Here is a 17,752-nt window from a genome sequence, read left to right on the forward strand (position 1 = left end):
GTTACAACTGAGTGCCGGGATATTGGATTATATAGCTTGAATTACTTAGGGACTATCTTTGATATCCCTCTGTATATGTGCACCTAGGTAGTAGGGTGTTTTTTGTCCCGAGAGGCACCGAGCCTAAATGTAATTATGCTGATGACTCATATTTTTTTACTCCCTAAATTTATGGCCTAATCTGATTATACTGTCAAATGAGGTGCACCTCAGTTGCATTCCCGCCAGTGAAATTACAATTTTTTAAGGACAAAAAGAATTTGCTACAAATGGGGCCACCCCTTCTGGAATAAGGAACTGCGGTCAGTGTGCTCCCTGAAGGAGGCCTAGGAGGGGCTTGGTATGGACCTGGAGGAGGTGGAAGCAGAGGGCCGCCACCAAGAAGACATGTCATCTCAGGGACCGTTGAGTCAGAGAAGGTGCAGGAGGACTGGAGGAGGAAACAAACAAAACCCACAGAGCAGGAGCACCAGAAAGAGAGAGAACCTACTCCATCAACTACAGAACAGAACCGACACCTAGGACTCTAGCGAAGGTGCAAAGGTTGATATGAACCAGCCGGTAGAACGTAAGTGCCCTAGGTAATATGAGGACGGGGCCCGAGGACATACGAAATCGGCCTGAAATATGGGGCTCCCATTCCAGAAGTTGTCGATTGGCCACACGGACCCAAACATGTTATTGTGTGTCACACCGAATGGAGGATTCCCTCCTTGTCTTTCAATTTCTCAGTTTTGCCACTCTTTCAATGCTTGTTCACATACTTGCTTTTTATACTCCTTTCCTCTACCTCTTTTCTTCCGCTGGAGGGGATTCCTGTTCCTACCGACGCCACAGGGGGTGAGGGTTTGTAGGGAAATGGCCCGGAGCTACACTGAAACAAGGAGAGAAACACGGTTCACATGGAGGGAGGTTGATATTAGGTACAGGGGTCGCTCCTATCCCATATGGCTCACTACGCAAAACACATGGCGCACTATGACACACCTGATGGAACAATGGGAGACAACCGACACGAGACCCAATGGTTCTGGGGTGATGGGGACAGGTGAAATATATTGCGGGCATTTCGGTCTATTAGCCAGGTTTCCACAAAAGGTCAGGTTTGGATTGGGAGTGGAGGGGGAGAGTCCCTATTTTTGCACAACCTCAGACACGGATCCCTGCGCGCGCCCCAGGTTACTACTACGACCACGATTAAGGCTAAGATACTGAGTTTCAATGTCCAGGGACTTAATACCCCAGTTAAGCGACGTGCACTACTCACACTGCTTAGAGAGAAGGGCTGCGATATTTGCTTATTGCAGAAGGCCCACTTTATGCGCGCTGTTGGGAAAATCATTTGCTCCAAGTGGTTCGATAGACAATATTTCTCCTCAAGCACTGGGATGAAGGCATGTGTGGCCATTCTCATAGCTTCCCACTTCCTGGTCACTGTAAGAGAGATACACGCAGAAATTCCGGATGTTAGCACTGTGAATCCAGTTGGGATCCAACACCTACACCGTAGCCTCCATATACAGCTCTAATGAACACCAGGAGGCTTTCCTCCGGGATACGTTAAACATGGTCAGGGACCCGCAAGACCAGGACTAAGTGCTGGGAGGGACTTTAACATTGTACCGGGCCCACAGCTGGACAGGTACGTGATTCCGAGTGGGTCATTCAGGATCTCTCTCGAAATCTATGCTCCAGAGACTTGGTGAGATGGGCCTGAGACGCTTGGAGATATGGCAACCCTACAGCCCCAGAATACAGATTCTTCTCGGTGACTCATCAAACGTATGCGAGTATAGATTTGTTCTGGATTTCCCCACGGGTTAAGGGCTGCATCCAGAAGTAGCGGTGGGGACTGCGGCTCTGTCAGACCATTCTCCAATCCTGCTGGTGCTACGCCTACCGGGGGACCACCCCGCCAGCGGTCATGGAGGCTCAGCCACAAGTTACTCACAAACAACTCTAATATTGCTGACATATGGGCAGCGATCCGAGATTACCTAGAAACTAACGATGTTGAACCGGTCCCATTTTCCCAGGTCTGGAATGCCCTGAAGGCGGTCATACGAAGCAGGTTCTGGTCTATCGCAGCTGGGCTTAATAAGGACTAGAGGCATAAAGTAGAGCTACTAGAGGCACAGGTCATGGAGCTAGAAGTGGTTCACCACCGCACGGAGGGTTCAGACACGAAGACAACTTAATACGGCGCGGAAACAACAGAAGGTGATGGACTGTGATCGCTCGGAATATGGACTCCTGCGTACTAAGCAGCGCTGCTATGAAGGGGGAAACAAGGCCGGGAATTTGTTAGCACACCTCCTGGGGTCGCAGACGAATGCACAACGCATTACTGGTATAAAGAACCCCTGCAGAGAGCTTGTCCAGGGGAATAAGGAAAGTGTGGAGAGTTTGAGGCCTTCTACACCACACTGTATGCGGCGGAACCAGTAGCACCAGTAGCATCCCTCCCCCCGACTGATGCACAGGCAATGGACGCAGACATTCATTTGGAGGAGGTTTTGCGAGCCATAAAAAAGCTCACAGTAGGAAAGGCACTGAGGAGGAGGGGGTAGGGGGGAAATGATGGATTCCCAGTAGATTTTTACAAAGCTTTTGCCCCCGAGTTCCCTTCCTTCTTGGTCAGCCTTTTCAACGTTTTCCGTGATGCGGGTTCTAAAACCCCCACAGTGGCAATGGCAGAGGGAGTGGTGATACTGAAGCCCAGGAAAGATTAGTTTGAGTGCTCCTAATACCGTCCGATTTCTTTATTAAATGTTGAACTAAAGATATTCACTAGTGTACCGGCGGCCCGGCTGGCTCCACACATGCAAGGCCTGGTGGATCAAGACCAGTCAGGCTTTATTCCCGAACGCAGCTGTAGCGAAGGAACAAGGCGACTTTGTCACTTACTGGACATAACCCAGCACACCCAACAACCTACGTTACTTTTATCGGTTGACGCAAAAAAGGCGTTTGACCGGGTTCACTGGCCTGACCTGAGGCACGTCCTGGGCAGGTTTGGGGTTTGGAAACGCTTCCAAAGATGGGTGCAGTGTATATGCCAGGCGCCGTAAGCGCATATTAAAGTGAATGGGATAGCTTCCCGACCAGTGGGGATGGGATGGGGGATTCGGCGGGGGTGTCTACTCTCCCCCTTACTCTTCGCACTCTATATGGAGCCATTTGCCGAGAGGGTCTAACAACTCTAGACGATCACAACGATCTGTATGGGAGACAGGGAGCACCAAATATCCCTGTATGCGGATCATGTGGTGTTATTCCTCACCCAGCCAATGATGTCCCTTCCTCCCCGGTTGGAGGAATTCACAACATTCAGTGGGGTCTATGGCTTCAAAATCAACCAAAAAAAATGCAGGCTCTTAACCTTACCCTCCCCCGCACGATGCAGGAGCAACTGAGACAGGACTTCCTTTTCGCATGGTCACAAGGAGGTGTCCTTTACTTAGGGCTACGGATATTTCCCACAGTGGAAAGGTTAAGGCCAACTATTCTGCCTTGCTAGACGAGAGAGCATAATATATCCTGGCGGTCAGAGGTTGCCAGTGACCACCACGATCAATCAGTGCCACTGCAAGTGCTGGCCTTTTTTTTCAGAGGCTTGGTTTAGATCCTTCTGTATTTTCGCATTGACTTGTGCCTGTGATTTCGTCGTTCCCCTTTTGCCTTCTGTGCCCTCACCCGCTTCCCGCCTCTGACTGCTGTTTCCCTTCTGTATTTTCTTGTTTTTACTTGTGCCTGTGATTTCGTAGCTCCCCATTTTTGCCTTCTGTTATCTGTTTTTAGTTTTCCTTTGCTCCCCCTTGCCTTCTGTGCCCTCCCGCTTCCCGCCGCTGCTCCCTGTTGCCCCGCCCCCCGCCGTTCCCATTCGCCACCCCGCTCCCGCCTCCCAGCTGCTCATCCCTCTCTCAGCCCCTCATATGGAGGCCGCACGGCGAACGCGCAGCGGACGCGCGCAGCGGGTGCGCCGATTGTGCGCCAAGGCAAGCCCGTCTATGCCCGTCCGCGCCTGGACCGCACCCAGCGCCAGGACCCCTGGCCCTCGACGATGCCTAAGCACCTGACGAACTTACAACGCCGCCACCCTCCACGCACTCAACACCGGCCGAAACACCGCCGCCTGCTACCAAGCCACCCCGAAGCGCACCCACGGACCCTTCACCTGCCAAGCCTGCAAATTCACCTGCCTCCAAACCTGCAACGCACCCACCAAGCCGAGCACCAGCAACAACCACCTCAAGTGCATCCTGCTCAACACCCGCTCCATCTACAGGCACACCGTGGAACTCTGGAACCTCCTCGATACAACTTCACCAGACGTCGCCTTCCTCACGGAAACCTGGATGAACGCCTCCTCAGCCCCCGACATCGCCATAGCCATCCCGGATGGCTACAAGATCACCCGGAGGGACCGCGTCAGCCAAACCGGAGGAGGCATCGCCATCGTCCACAGAAACACCATCCGCATCACGACCAACTCCGACGACACCCTCACCGCCGCCGAACACCTTCACTTCCAGATCCACACAGACCCCAACCACCCTCAGAGGCACCCTCATCTACAGACCCCCGGGACCACGCACACAATTCAGCGAAGCCATCACAGACTTCGTCAGTCCACACGCCCTCACCTCCATAGACTACATCCTCCTGGGGAACCTCAACTTCCACCTGGAGAACAACAAGGACTGCAACACCACCGCCCTGCTGGGCAACCTCGCCAACCTTGGACTTAAGCAACTGGTGAACACCCCTCCCCCACTACGCCGGACACATGCTTGACCCCATCTTCTCCTCCAGCAAGCACATCTCCTTCAGCCACTCCACCGGACTACACTGGACAGATCACAGCTGCGTCCACTTCAACTACAGGAGACCCACGACCCACCACCACCCGCAACAGGTTCCCCGCAGAAGCTGGAGCAAGATCACCGCCGACCAGCTCACCACCTCCCTCAGCCAGAACCGGCCCACCAACACGACGGACCCCGACGAAGCAGCCCGCAACCTCACACAGTGGCTCACCGACTGCGCCGACGAACTTGCACCACTGTAGAATCCTCCCAGCAGACCCGGCAGCAGGAAAGCCTTGTGGTTTACCAACGACCTCAAAAACTCCAAGAAAACCTGCCGCACCCTCGAGAAAGCCTGGCGCCACGACCAGACAGCAGAAAACATGGCAGCCCTCAAGAACGCCAACCCGCAAACACCACCAGCTGATCCGCACCACCAAGAAGACAACATTCAAAGAACGACTGGACAACAACACCCACAACAGCAAGGAACTCTTCAGCATCGTCAAAGAGCTCTCCAACCCCAGCGCCTGCAACAACGACATCACACCCTCGCAAGACCTCTGCGACTCACTCGCCTCGTTCTTTCACAGCAAGATCACCGACATACACAACAGCTTCGGCCTACTGACCACGCACCCAACCACCGAACCAGCGCCCCCCACCACCACCCTCTGCACCTGGACCCCTGTCAGCACCGAAGACACCACCCGCATGATGAACACCATCCACTCCGGCTCCCCCACCGACCCCTACCCACACCACATCTTCAACAAAGCCGACTCCATCATCGCACCCCAATTCCGGAACATCATCAACAGCTCCTTCGCATCTGCCACCTTCCTGGAGAGCTGGAAACATGCCGAGCTGAGCGCCCTTCTCAAGAAACCCACCGCGGACCCGACGGACCTGAAGAACTTCCGCCCCATCTCGCTCCTCCCCTTCCCAGCCAAAGTCATCGAGAAGACCGTCAACAGACAACTCTCCGCCTTCCTCGAGACCAACGGATCCCTCGACCCCTCACAGTCCGGCTTCCGAGCAAACCACAGCACCGAGACCGCCCTCATCGCAGCCACCGACGACATCAGGTCCCTGCTCAACAACGGGGAAACGGCTGCCCTCATCCTCCTTGACCTCTCAGCAGCCTTCGACACCGTATGCCACCACACCCTGATACAACGCCTCAGCAACACCAGAATCCAAGGAGTGGCACTGGAGTGGATCAGCTCGTTCCTCGCCGGAAGAACCCAGAGAGTCCGCCTCCCCCCGTTCCGATCTGCGGCCACTGAAGTCATCTGCGGAGTCCCGCAGGGATCCTCACTTAGCCCCACCCTCTTCAATGTCTACATGAGCCCTCTCGCTGCCATCGCACACCAACACAACCTTAACATCATCTCCTATGCCGACGACACCCAGCTGATCCTCTCCCTCACAAACGACCCCGCCACCGCCAAAGCTAGCCTCCAGGAAGGAATGAAAGACATTGCGGAATGGATGAAGATCAGCCGTCTGAAACTGAACTCAGACAAGACGGAAGTCCTCATCCTCGGACCATCTCCCTCCGCCTGGGATGACTCCTGGTGGCCCCCCGCCCTGGGCAGCGCACCCAAGCCAACGGACCACGCACGCAACCTGGGCTTCACCCTGGACTCCTCCCTCACGATGACCAAGCAAGTCAACGCCGTCTCATCGTCCTGTTTCAACACCCTGCGCATGCTCCGCAAGATCTTCCTTTGGATCCCCACCGAAACCAGGAAGACGGTCACCCAGGCCCTCGTCGCCAGCCGCCTGGACTACGGGAACACCCTCTATGCTGGAACCACAGCCAAACTTCAGAAAAGACTCCAGCGCATCCAGAACGCCTCGGCACGACTCATCCTGGACATCCCTCGCCGCAGCCACATCACTGCCCACCTGAAAGACCTTTACTGGCTCCCCGTCAACAAGAGGATCACGTTCAGACTCCTCACTTACGCACACAAGGCTCTCCACAACATGGGTCTGAAGTACCTCAACAGCCGCCTCACATTCTACACACCCACCCGCCAGCTCCGCTCCGCCAGCCTCGCCCTCGCATCCGCCCCACGTTTTTGGAAATCCACCATCGGAGGAAGATCCTTCTCCTACCTAGCAGCGAAGACATGGAACTCCCTCCCCACTCACCCACGGCTGACCCAGGACCATCTCTCCTTCAGGAAACAACTCAAGACCTGGCTGTTCGAGCAGTAGCTACCCCCCCCCCCCCCACCCACCCCCCCTCAGCACCTTGAGACTCTCACGGGTGAGTAGCACCCTTTACATATTTCTTGATTGATTGAGATCACATATATGAATCCAGAGAACCTTATGATGAGTTGAACAAGGGAAAATATTTTCAAAGGTATTCAGCAATGTCACAATTTGAAACATTCAAGAGATATGGAGTCATTGGGATTCAAAGCTGTTATAACAGAAATGGTCAAATCATCAATAGACATGTCCTGGGACACCAAAGAGGACAATTTAGTTATGTTTTATTGATTTGTATTTTCAGTGTTTTCATAAGCCAGCTATTGCTGTCTGAAACGAGGTATCTAGTGCCTGGTGATCAATAACACTTGTGATGCCATACATATAATGAGCAACATAACACTCATAACTCCCCACCTCAAGTTCAGATCCACTGACCTTTAACTCATTTTTTCTTGATCCTCGTTCTGGGCTTCAACAGAAATATGTTTAGGAGGCATCACATCCAGAGACAAAGCTGGTCAATCTGTAGCAGCTATTAATGGGCCTCTAGTACAGGGTTACCAGAGGAGTCCTTGTCACTGGTGTACCTTTGTTTTTTACTCAAAGCTTTCAGTCAGCACAAAAGGGCAAGCAAAGAATTGAAATTCTGGTTCAGCTAACACCAAATGCACTAACACAACTGAAAACAATGAATTACCAAAACTAAACTCGAGGACATAAAGGGTTCCTGTTACACCAAAGCATTTGGTACCTGGAGCTAAAGAGCGGAGTTTTGCAATTCTTTTCCTGGCTGCAAGCTAAATACAAGTTCCTGTCATAAGGTTACCTATGAGGTCAACTAAAATGTCTCCTTTGTTTACTAGATTGGGGTTAATGTATCAAATATATAACGCAGTGAACAAACTACAGTGACACTATTTTCATCATCCCGGGCGAATCATGTTCCTGTGTGTAGACAGGATTGCCACCTGGCCAGTGCTTCAACCAGGATGACGAGTTTTATAATTTCAAAGGCAGTAAAAAACTTGAAAATTAGTAACACCAGTATTTCCCCCCTTTCAAACAAATTGGTAGAACGTTGATTACAAAATTATATTCTATCAAACAGATCCCAAACTGCTTTTTAACAAATATTAGTGCGAAGAGAGGCAGAATTTAGCTCTTGGCCCGTCCACATTTGTAAAGTGCGAATTTTTCAAACCTTAGAGTATCCAGGCTCGGGGGGAAGCCGGGGAGATGCAGTGAGCTGTCAGCTGTTCTGCCACACCTCTCACTATCACAGCACAACAGCGTCTGCATAGTTACCGGGTAAAGGCAGAACTCTGATCGTCTGCTTTTATGACTCTAAAATATATATTTTTTTGTAGTTTTATTTTTTAGCTATTCTTGTCAAGTATCACGAGTTAGACTAACGCAATTCAGTGTGGTGATCCGCATCACCGCCCTGAAATGCATTATTACGCATTTAGAGCGCCTCTGCTGCAGCTGGGGCGCTTCTATTTAGCACCTCCACTGACACTGCCAAAGAAAGCTCTTAGCTTGGGGGCTGCTGGCTCTTCTCGTTGCAACAGGCTTGAGGGGGCAGGCTCAGCTCGCGGCTAGCTACAATGTTTAACGCGATACCGCGCATTCACTGATGTCATGAGCCTGCCCTATGATTTAATTTGCCCAATCACCATAGGCGCCGAGGGCGGGAGCGGCTGTGTGGCATTTGTTTCAGTTGTTTGGCAGACAGCTCACTTTGGGCCTGCTGTTTCAGCTCTCAGCACATGGCCCGGCCGGCATAATGATTCGGCCATCGTGGTGCATCAGCATGACTGCCTCAGGTGCTATCTGCAGTCCAGTGTAGCCTGTTGTGGAAATGCGACGAGAGTCGGAGACAAGTTTCCGATCTGGACTGCGGCTGCGTCGCTGCCCGGGACTGTGCAACTCTTGCCGCTTGCCCATGCTATGTCCAACTATCGCCAATGGGGCTCTGCGCTGACACAGAGTAACTGAAGTGTCATATACTGTATTCCTACTGTAATTTACTTGCAGGAGTGCGCTATTCAGCCTGTGTACAGTTACTTACAGCAGCTCTGTACATAGTCTGCACAAACAAGTTGTATTCACCAGAAAAAGTAAAGTCAGTGCAGCACTGCAGCAGAATATAGAGGTCACTCGAGTCGACTGTTACATTATGCAATATTCTGTGCTATCAGTGAAGGGTCAACTCGTGTCAGTCGTGATTGGAATTACGATTTAAAAGAAGCGTGAGAGAAGTGTGGCTCAATGGTTAGAGCGGCAGACCCTGATGCAGAAGTCTAGCCCGGGACCAGGGTTCAATTCCCCGCCTCGGCGGGTCTTGGGCTCAAAATTCCACAGGCCTGAAAATTCTCGCCTTGGTGCATATTCCAATCATGGAGTCCCACTCTGCAACTCTGGGCAATAGCTTGCTTAATCTCCACAACGGCCCCCACAACCCTAAGGATTCCTGGCCTCCACCTTGGGGGTGCCCAGGAGTGGACGCCTCACAGGGAAAGCCAGGATGGGTTCCACAGCGGTATTCGTACAAGCGCCTTGAGACCCTTGCGGGTGAGTAGTGCGCTATACAAGTATCAATTTATTTAAAGGTCACATATACATGCCCTCAATGCCTAATTATCGCACACATCAAGCCGAACCTGCCACTGTGAGTAAGTGTACCTTAAGGTGATTTTCATATGTCCGAACCGTGGTTGTACCTGCTGCTCAGCCAGTGTGAGCATGGAGTGGAATGTTGGGGTGGGTAATGAGGTGGAATGATGGATGAGTGGAGTTGGTCAGTTGGGAGAATGGGCTGAGCCGCAGGAAAGCTGATCCTGGTGGGGCTCACCGTATCTTTATCTTGAACCTATTATCAAAAATAAAAACCATCTTAAGTTTACCAAGGAAGGGGGAGGAGCCAAGATGGCGACCTGAGCGGACGTGCAGCCTTCGGCTCCGCCGGCCCCGGATTCCCGCACCACGATCCTGACTGTCTTGCTTTCCAGTTTTTGTCCTGAAAGGTGCGGGCAACGAAGCTGAAGCTACCGGTGTTCCGCCGGCCCCTCCACCCGCCCGGGATCCGCAGCAGTGGACGGATGAGCCCCGGCCCGGGACCCAGCTCGCACCGCAACGAGTCGCGGACCTCACGTCCCCTTCCGTGATTGCTCTGCTGCGGGGGTGGTGCGACAGAACAGCTCTTCCCTGTGGTGCTGCGGTCTGTGCGTAGCCTGCCGACAGCCACCACTGTGCACGTCCTGGGCTGACACGGTGACGGAGGACGGAGGTGCCGGACCAGCGGATCCTTTGTTCTCGGCCGCCATGCTCCGTTCCCCAAGTCACTCTGGCTGATGATGGTACGCCCTGCCCGGCTCCGAGCACCTCGCCACGCAATTGCAGACCTTCCAGCACTGTTTTCGATTGGACCGCGGAACGCTAGCCTGGGGATGGCTGATAGCTGCCTGATCGCGCCCCGCTGCCTCACTGGATCTCCCCCCGCACTATCTCACTGGGAAGCGGACAAGATGGCGGTTTGCTGCTAAAAGTAAACCCACGCATCCCCCTTGCAAGCAGCTAGCTCCCCGGCGGGAGAGGGGTCGGTGTATAACTTTCCTACAGAACTGCCGACATGGGTGCTCCACAGCCTGAACCCACCCTCGCAGACGTGATGGCGGCCCTGGGTGAGTTACGAGCAGCGATGAATAATGGCTATAGCGCGCTGGGGTCACGACTCAATGTATGCACTCAAACTTCCAGCCAGAAGCGAGGGGACTATCTCCTTCAAAACTCCGGCCAGGAGCTCTCGCAGCATACTACCGCAACATTGTCTCAGAGAGAAGCAGTGGCTGATACAGTAACTATTGCTGTGGCTGGTGGCGGAGTGTTGCCACTTACTAGTACTGTCACCGATACAGTGTTTCCCCCCTGCCCAGTGCTTGACTGTGTGAGATCCTTCGAGATGTCGGGGAATTGGCTGCTAGTGTCCTGCCCTCCTGCTTCAGTACCAGCATACTTGTTCTGGATTTTGACCGCCTTGCCTCGTGACTTTCACGGATGGACTATGCTAGATACGACTGAGACCGAGGGGGATTCCTTTCCTGGGACCGGACGCCATTCTTTCTTCGTGTATGCACCTCCCCCCTCCTTCGAGCGGCCATTTTCTCCTGTTCTCCAGAGTTCCAGATCTGGCCAGGGCTAGGTGACTCTCTTTGTTTGGTGACCGGGCGGGTGGGTGGAGGTGGGGTGGACCTCGGATTTGGCCTGTTTTGCCACGAACTATACATTGACTCTCCCCAATTGCTTGCTTATTGATGCTCAATCTTATGTTGCTAATGGGGCGGGGAATGTTTATTGGACCGGCGGAGTTCGTATGTGTGTATAATGTATCCTCCTCCCAGATCTTCCCTTATGGGAGTTCAGGGACGGATTTCTGTTCCTACTCCCTAAGTCAGTGGATTGTATTTTTTATTTTCTCTTTCGCTTTCTCTTCTACCCTTTCTTTTCTCTCACTATATTTCGGGTTTATGGGGCGACAGACACTCTGCTGGGGGGGGGGGGGGGGTAGGCCATAGCCTCTGCATGTGTGTAGGGTGGGGGGTTAACTTTTAGTTTGAGGTTCTTTTCTATGGTGCCTTTTTTGCTCTTTTATGATTTTTCCCTTCTTTCTTTGGCCCGTGCTAGGCGTGCTGAGGGATGGGTGGCGGTGTATATACAGATGGGTTGTTGAGGCAGCTTCCTGTGGACTGACTATTTTGTTGCCATCCTCTGGTCGGGACTTGCATGTTATGAATCGAATTGCCTGATGATGATGTTTCTTGACAAGTCCCACCTGCATGGACCTTGCTCTCCTTTTTTCATTGATTGAGTACGGAATATTATGACCTGACCTTAATGCTCGCACAAAAATTTAAAATTAACCTACATTGCTCCTGTGCCTGGGTACCGCGGCGCTTTCCAGTTTGCTCTAATACCGTAATCATTGCCAAGCCGCAGTACCTTGTCGCCGTATTGCATGCACTGGTGCTACACGAGAGTTTGTGGCCGGCCGGATGGTTGTGGGCCCGTATTTGTACTGTTTCTGTGCACAATAAAGGTTTTCAAAAATTTAAAAAAAAAAAAAAAAAAGTTTACCAAGGAACAGGATCCTGTTTTCATTACAACATTTTGGCGACTTTTCCTGGAAAGAACCCGCATGTTTGGACTATAACTTTCAAGCTAATTAAGTAATCTTGCAGAAGCTGGCAGCCCCAAGCCACACCAGTGACCAATACACCGGTCGGCCCCAACGTGGGCTTGCCAGTACCTGTTGGACTTCCCTCTTCCTCCCTGCTGTTTCTTGGAAAATGTGTCTGTGTCTTGCTGTCTTGGGAGAGTATCGCCATCAAGAGGAGTTCCCCAGAGGATCCACAAATGAAACGGCTAATCACCACCCTCTTCAAAAGTGGGTGTACTTTGGGAAAATATGTTCGGGAGCAAAGATCAGGCCCAGGTGTTAAATTATGGTGTTTTGTAGGGATGATATACACCATGAAATGAGCTCATCTGGTTGTTCAGGGGCGTAGATCGGGTCCTGGTTTTGACCGTTAGTTTTGGTAAGGAGGTTGTTTACCTTTGGATGTTGAGATCGGGGGCAAGGATCGGGCCCATTGCTGCTTTGAGAATCTTGAATGAGCACAGAGTGAGGAGGTGTGTGCCTGAGCGAGTGGCTCGAGTTGTGGGGACAGCATTGCGAGGTTTGCGCAGATTCTTTTAGAACTGGAAAATTACACTTTATTCAAGTCATCTGCATTGGCATGAAACAAGTTATATGTTTTTTAATTGGTTTTGGGCGTTACCTTCAGTGAGTAGAGTCAACCGTTACAGTTTCTTTTTTAAATTCTGGCATGAGATAGACAACACATGTGCCGGTTTACCTTCTCACGGAGGCCTTCAGTCATCTTCTGTAACTCCTCACTCCATCCACGTCTGTGGATGTCAGCGCGAGCCTGGTGTTCTGCAGGCGCAGTGTCTTGCATCTTTCACGCTGAGCTGCACGGACGTGCCGTGAGCCACTCGGGCCTACGTCAATCAGTGTGCCGCCATCTTAATTCCTGCAAGGGTGAAGGCGGACAGTGTCGGGTGCCTTTCTCCAGCATTCGGGGTGACTTCTGAAGACTTCCGTCTCTGTGTTCCCTCCGTGGAGTTCTGGAAATTACTTATCCAGCTAAGTAGTCTGGATTTTTTGTGTGGAAGCAACAGTTTGGATCAACGGTGAACTCTGGTGCGAACATTTGATGTGAAATTTAAGCCTTAAGTATGTTTCAAGTTTGTTGTCTGCGGCATTTGTTCACCATCCTCGGTGTTGCGTCAACATACTCTGGTTTCATTTTTGGTTGGTAACCTCTTCAATGCAGGTGTTGGGGGTCATATCACTCCGGGAACTCTCGCACTTTCCTTACTTTGCTCTGTATCCCTGGCTTATTGCTTAGGTTTGAAAGTTTAATTCTTTTGGTAAAGTTGTTTTGTTTTAACTGTCCTTTGTGAAGTCACTCTGGGTTAACCCAACGTGTGTTAACTTCAGGGAAGGGGTGGATTGTGACGTTATGTTATGTTATGTTATTGGCTTTTATACCGCGCACAGCTGCCCCAGCAAAGGGGCGTCCTGGCGCCAAGAAAGGTCAACACAACATCACACAGCGCATAAAGGGAGATCAGAAACATAAGTTAAAAAAGAAAAGTTTTGATGGCACGTCTGAATTGCAGTAAATCCTCCATAGCTCGGATTTCACTGGGAAGAGAGTTCCACAGTTTGGCCGCCACTACCCTGAAGGAGCGGCCACCCATCCTGCACAGCAAAAAACGTGGAACCACAGACAAATTCTGACCCATCGATCTCAAGGATCGAGAAGGAACATAAGGGGTCAGTAAATTCGTCAAGATCGGTGGCGCCATACCTTTCAAAATTTTAAAAGCTAGGCAAAGCACCTTAAACTCGATCCGACGAGCGACAGGCAGCCAATGGAGCGATTGCAGTGCTCTAGACGTCAGGCAACGACGGGGCAATCCCAGAACCGCTCTTGCGGCCGCATTCTGCACACGTTGCAGCCGCATGAGTTCTGCCTTGTTCGCACCTGCAAGTAAAACACTGGCATAGTCTATCCTGGATAGGATCGAGGCCTAATGGACGTAATGTGTGTTTCGTCTTATTTTGATGTCACTCTTGGTTATCACCCTGTGTGGTTGTGGGAGACTCGGTTTCGTCTCCTGAGCCTATGTGTGCGAGTTTACTTGTGCACCTTTTAACACTGTTTTCTCCCCTGGTCGATGTTGTCAGAGTATAACATCTCTCACTTTGGGTGGGTGTGTGTGAGAAGGCTCATTGTTGCAGAGCCTCTCTGTCCTACCACAATTTTCTTTTTGTGGTTGTGGGTGACTTTGTTGTGTCACCTTTGTGGGCAATGTTTTGTCGTTCACCCCTTGCGGTTGTTGTAGGAGTGTGTTTACCTCTCACTGTTGGGGAGGTGTGTATGAGAAGGCTCTATGTTGTGGAGCCTCTCTGGCCCACCACTATTTTTGTGGTTGTGGGTTGGCTTAGGTTTGTCACCCTTGTGGGCCTTGGTTGGAGTCAACTATGTTTTTAGTCACTTGTGTCTACCACTTTTGTGTGGTTAGTTGGTGAAGTTTTCTTCAGCTGTAGCTTTGCGTTTGCGCTGAGCATTTTCTGTGTGCTTGTCTTCTCTTTCCTCCCTCCCTCCCTCCCTTATAGCTCAGGCGTTTTTGTCCTGGTTGAGCATGTGTGTCCTGTGGTGTGTTTTCTTCTGCACCGTTGTGGTTTGTTCCCCTTGGGGTTCACGTTCATTTTCGGCCTGGCCAGCTGGCTTGTTTGTGGCTCAAGGGGTTGGTTGGATGTGCGTGGTGTAGTTGTTTGCTGGTTTGTTTGGTTTTGTGTGGTTAGGTGGGAGTTTTGTGTGGAAAGTAAATGGATGCGTGTAAAGGTTGTCTTCCTGTCTATAGATTGCTTAACCTGTCCAGTTTATTTTCTCCTTTGTAGGTACATGGGTGGGCGGTGTCGTTTTACTCTTGCCTTGCTTTATGTTGACATTCATGCAAATTGTTTTTTTTTCCAGGATTTTTGGATGTTAACTTGTAAACCCACTCTACTTTGTTTTCTTGCTTTTCATTCTACTGCTTTGCCTCTTTGCAATGGTACCTTTTCAGATTTATGTGTGTGGCATTTTCTGTTTTATGTGTTTTGCACTTGGATCATAGCATTGTGTTTTGTTTAATATGAGGAAGGGAGAAGTGTCGTACCTGCTGCTCAGCCAGTGTGAGTGTGGTGTAGAATGTTGGGGTGGGTGATGCAGTGGAATGTTGGATGAGTGGAGTTGGTCAGTTGGGAGAACGGGCTGAGCAGCAGGAAGGCTGCTCCTGGTGGGACTCACTGTACCTGTATCTTGAACCTACTATCATAATAAATACCATCTTAAGTTTACCAAGGAACAGGATCCTGTTTTCATTACAACAACCGGCAGGCGGTTTGACCCAGTGGCACCTTTATTTGTCTGACATTAGCCAGTTAATATCCTGATGAGCAGTGTTGGCCAACTGCATGTTGAGCAGTTTAATAGCACTAACTCGACGGTATTGGAGGTCTCCAGCCGAGTTATCAGGGTCTTGTTTGTGGGGGCACACCCTTACTCGCCAGCACCACAAGGTCACAAGTGTACTGGAGAGAGATTGTGGGCTCTCCTCTGTGTCCGCTCACATGCAGGGGGCTCAGGGGTGCTATCCTCTCCGATGTCCGGCGGTCCCGCTCAGGTCTTTAACAATATCGTTCAGCCGCAATTACATTAGCGCCGTGCTGCAGGCTGTGGCCACCAAGCCGTTGCCTCCACACTCCTGGGGCCAAAGTGGGCAACCCCAAGGTGTCGGTTAAGGGTGCCACTCTATCTCTGCTGCTCTGTGCACTTGGTCTTTGGAGACTAACTCAGTCGCTATTTTAGCAGCGCGGCTGCGTGACTGCTGGCTCAGGCCTTGGAGTGCCAATCCAGGACAGCTGGGGCTTCTCTGTTGTCAAGTGTTTCCTCCTGGGGCCAAGAGGGCATCCTCTAACATATGGATACCCCGTTGGCTCACTTTTAAGTCAGGATACTGCTGGATGGGACACGCCGGCTGGGAGCTGCGATTTCTGCTTCGCACTCCATCAGCTCATGTCCATGCCCCCCTCTCTGTTTGTATATGTCGGACTATATGTTTGAGTGTGTTCAAGTGTGGGAGAATTTGTGAGCATGTGCATACAAGTGAGTATCCATTTATATGCTTGTGGTCAGCCCTGGGCAAGCGTTCACACTAAAGGTGTGCACTAAAGCGGAGCCCAGTAAGAGAATTCCAATCATCTAATTCTAACACTCATCATTCACCTGGTGCAAATAGTACCATCAAGTCAGAGGTAAAACTTGATCCGGAAGGAATTTATAGTGAAGGAAGAAGGATGCACCAGTAGATATCGTCGCAGTGCTGTAAAACCTAGCAAGTACAAGGATTTTGTTTGTGAATGACAAACTTTGCGCACTCCCTTCTTGCCCCCTTTAGGTTTCCGTCCCTGTCCTCGCGCATGCATTGCTGTGTCATCAGCTGGCGTTCAAGAATGCCAGCTGATAATACCTGCTCTGACAGTTGACAGTTATTCAGTTCTGCCAGCAACCTGTCGTGCTGGTGTGTTGTACTGTATACTTAATAAAGTATACTTTCAAGATACTATCAGTTGAGTAGTCTACTTAACACCCCCTCTCCCCCCATACCCCTTCTCACCCCTACTCCCAACCCCCCCCCCCTCTCCCCCCCCCCCCCCTCCCCCTCATGCCCCTCTCATGCCTCTCCCCCCGGGGCTGCAGTGTTTGCGGAAGTGCCACAGTTTGTATAAACCCCCCTGAACTCAGCAGTACAGCACTGGGAGTCTCTGCACACACCATCACTCACTTGTTGTGGTTTCCTGCCCCTCATTCCTCCGGTCTTTCCTTCGTCATTTTTTCCGCGTGAACTGAGGCCCGAGAGCGGCTCCGGGGAAGGACGAGGAACAGCACCGACAGCAGAGGACCCTACAGAGCAGGATGGAGACGGGGCGAGTGCGCAGCCGCGGACAAGGGATATTATCAGTGCGCATGCTCGCAGAAGAAACACTGCATTCCACGCATGCTCAGACGGCTACCTTCCCTGTGTCATGCGCAGTAGGACAGAAGGTTTACACGAGCATCAGGTGAATGACAGAGACACTTTCATTTTTAGGCACGAGATATTAAAAGATTTGCCCAGAATCCGAGACTAGAGCCTAATTCCTAAAGCATGAAAGTCGGCAGGTTTGGCAGTTACTTAATATAGCAAAGGGCCCCCTGAGTAATAGATATAGGGCAGACAGGCAGGGGAAACAACACATTTTCAAAGAACAAAGAGAGGCTGCCCTATTTATTTAATATATAGGCTCAGTCAGAGTCCTTAATCTAAACCATGCATATGAGAGCACACTGACACCAGAAACTGGACCACAATTTTATAAAAATATCAAAAATCATTTTATTTATCTTAAATTCATATTTTTTCCCTTTTTTCTCTATAGATTTCAATAAATCATTTCAAAACAATACAACATTAATTAAGATCAAAGCGAGCATCACATTATATTTTTGAATACATATCCCACAACCACTCCAAACAGTTCTCAACATCAAACATCT

General features: G+C 51.0%; 1 pseudogene across 1 annotated transcript in view; it reads right to left on the reverse strand.

Moving 5' to 3' along the window:
* LOC147700334 (uncharacterized) overlaps positions 1-17,130 on the reverse strand; it is a 38,854-nt pseudogene extending 21,724 nt beyond the window's left edge. The window contains exon 1 of the transcript XR_015299402.1: positions 17,001-17,130. The product of XR_015299402.1 is annotated as an uncharacterized LOC147700334 (transcript). The remainder of the gene's footprint in view (positions 1-17,000) is intronic.
* Positions 17,131-17,752: the final 622 nt, after the last annotated feature.

The sequence above is a fragment of the Lissotriton vulgaris genome, chromosome 8 (assembly GCF_964263255.1).
Source record: "Lissotriton vulgaris chromosome 8, aLisVul1.2, whole genome shotgun sequence".
NCBI classification, from domain to species: domain Eukaryota; kingdom Metazoa; phylum Chordata; class Amphibia; order Caudata; family Salamandridae; genus Lissotriton; species Lissotriton vulgaris.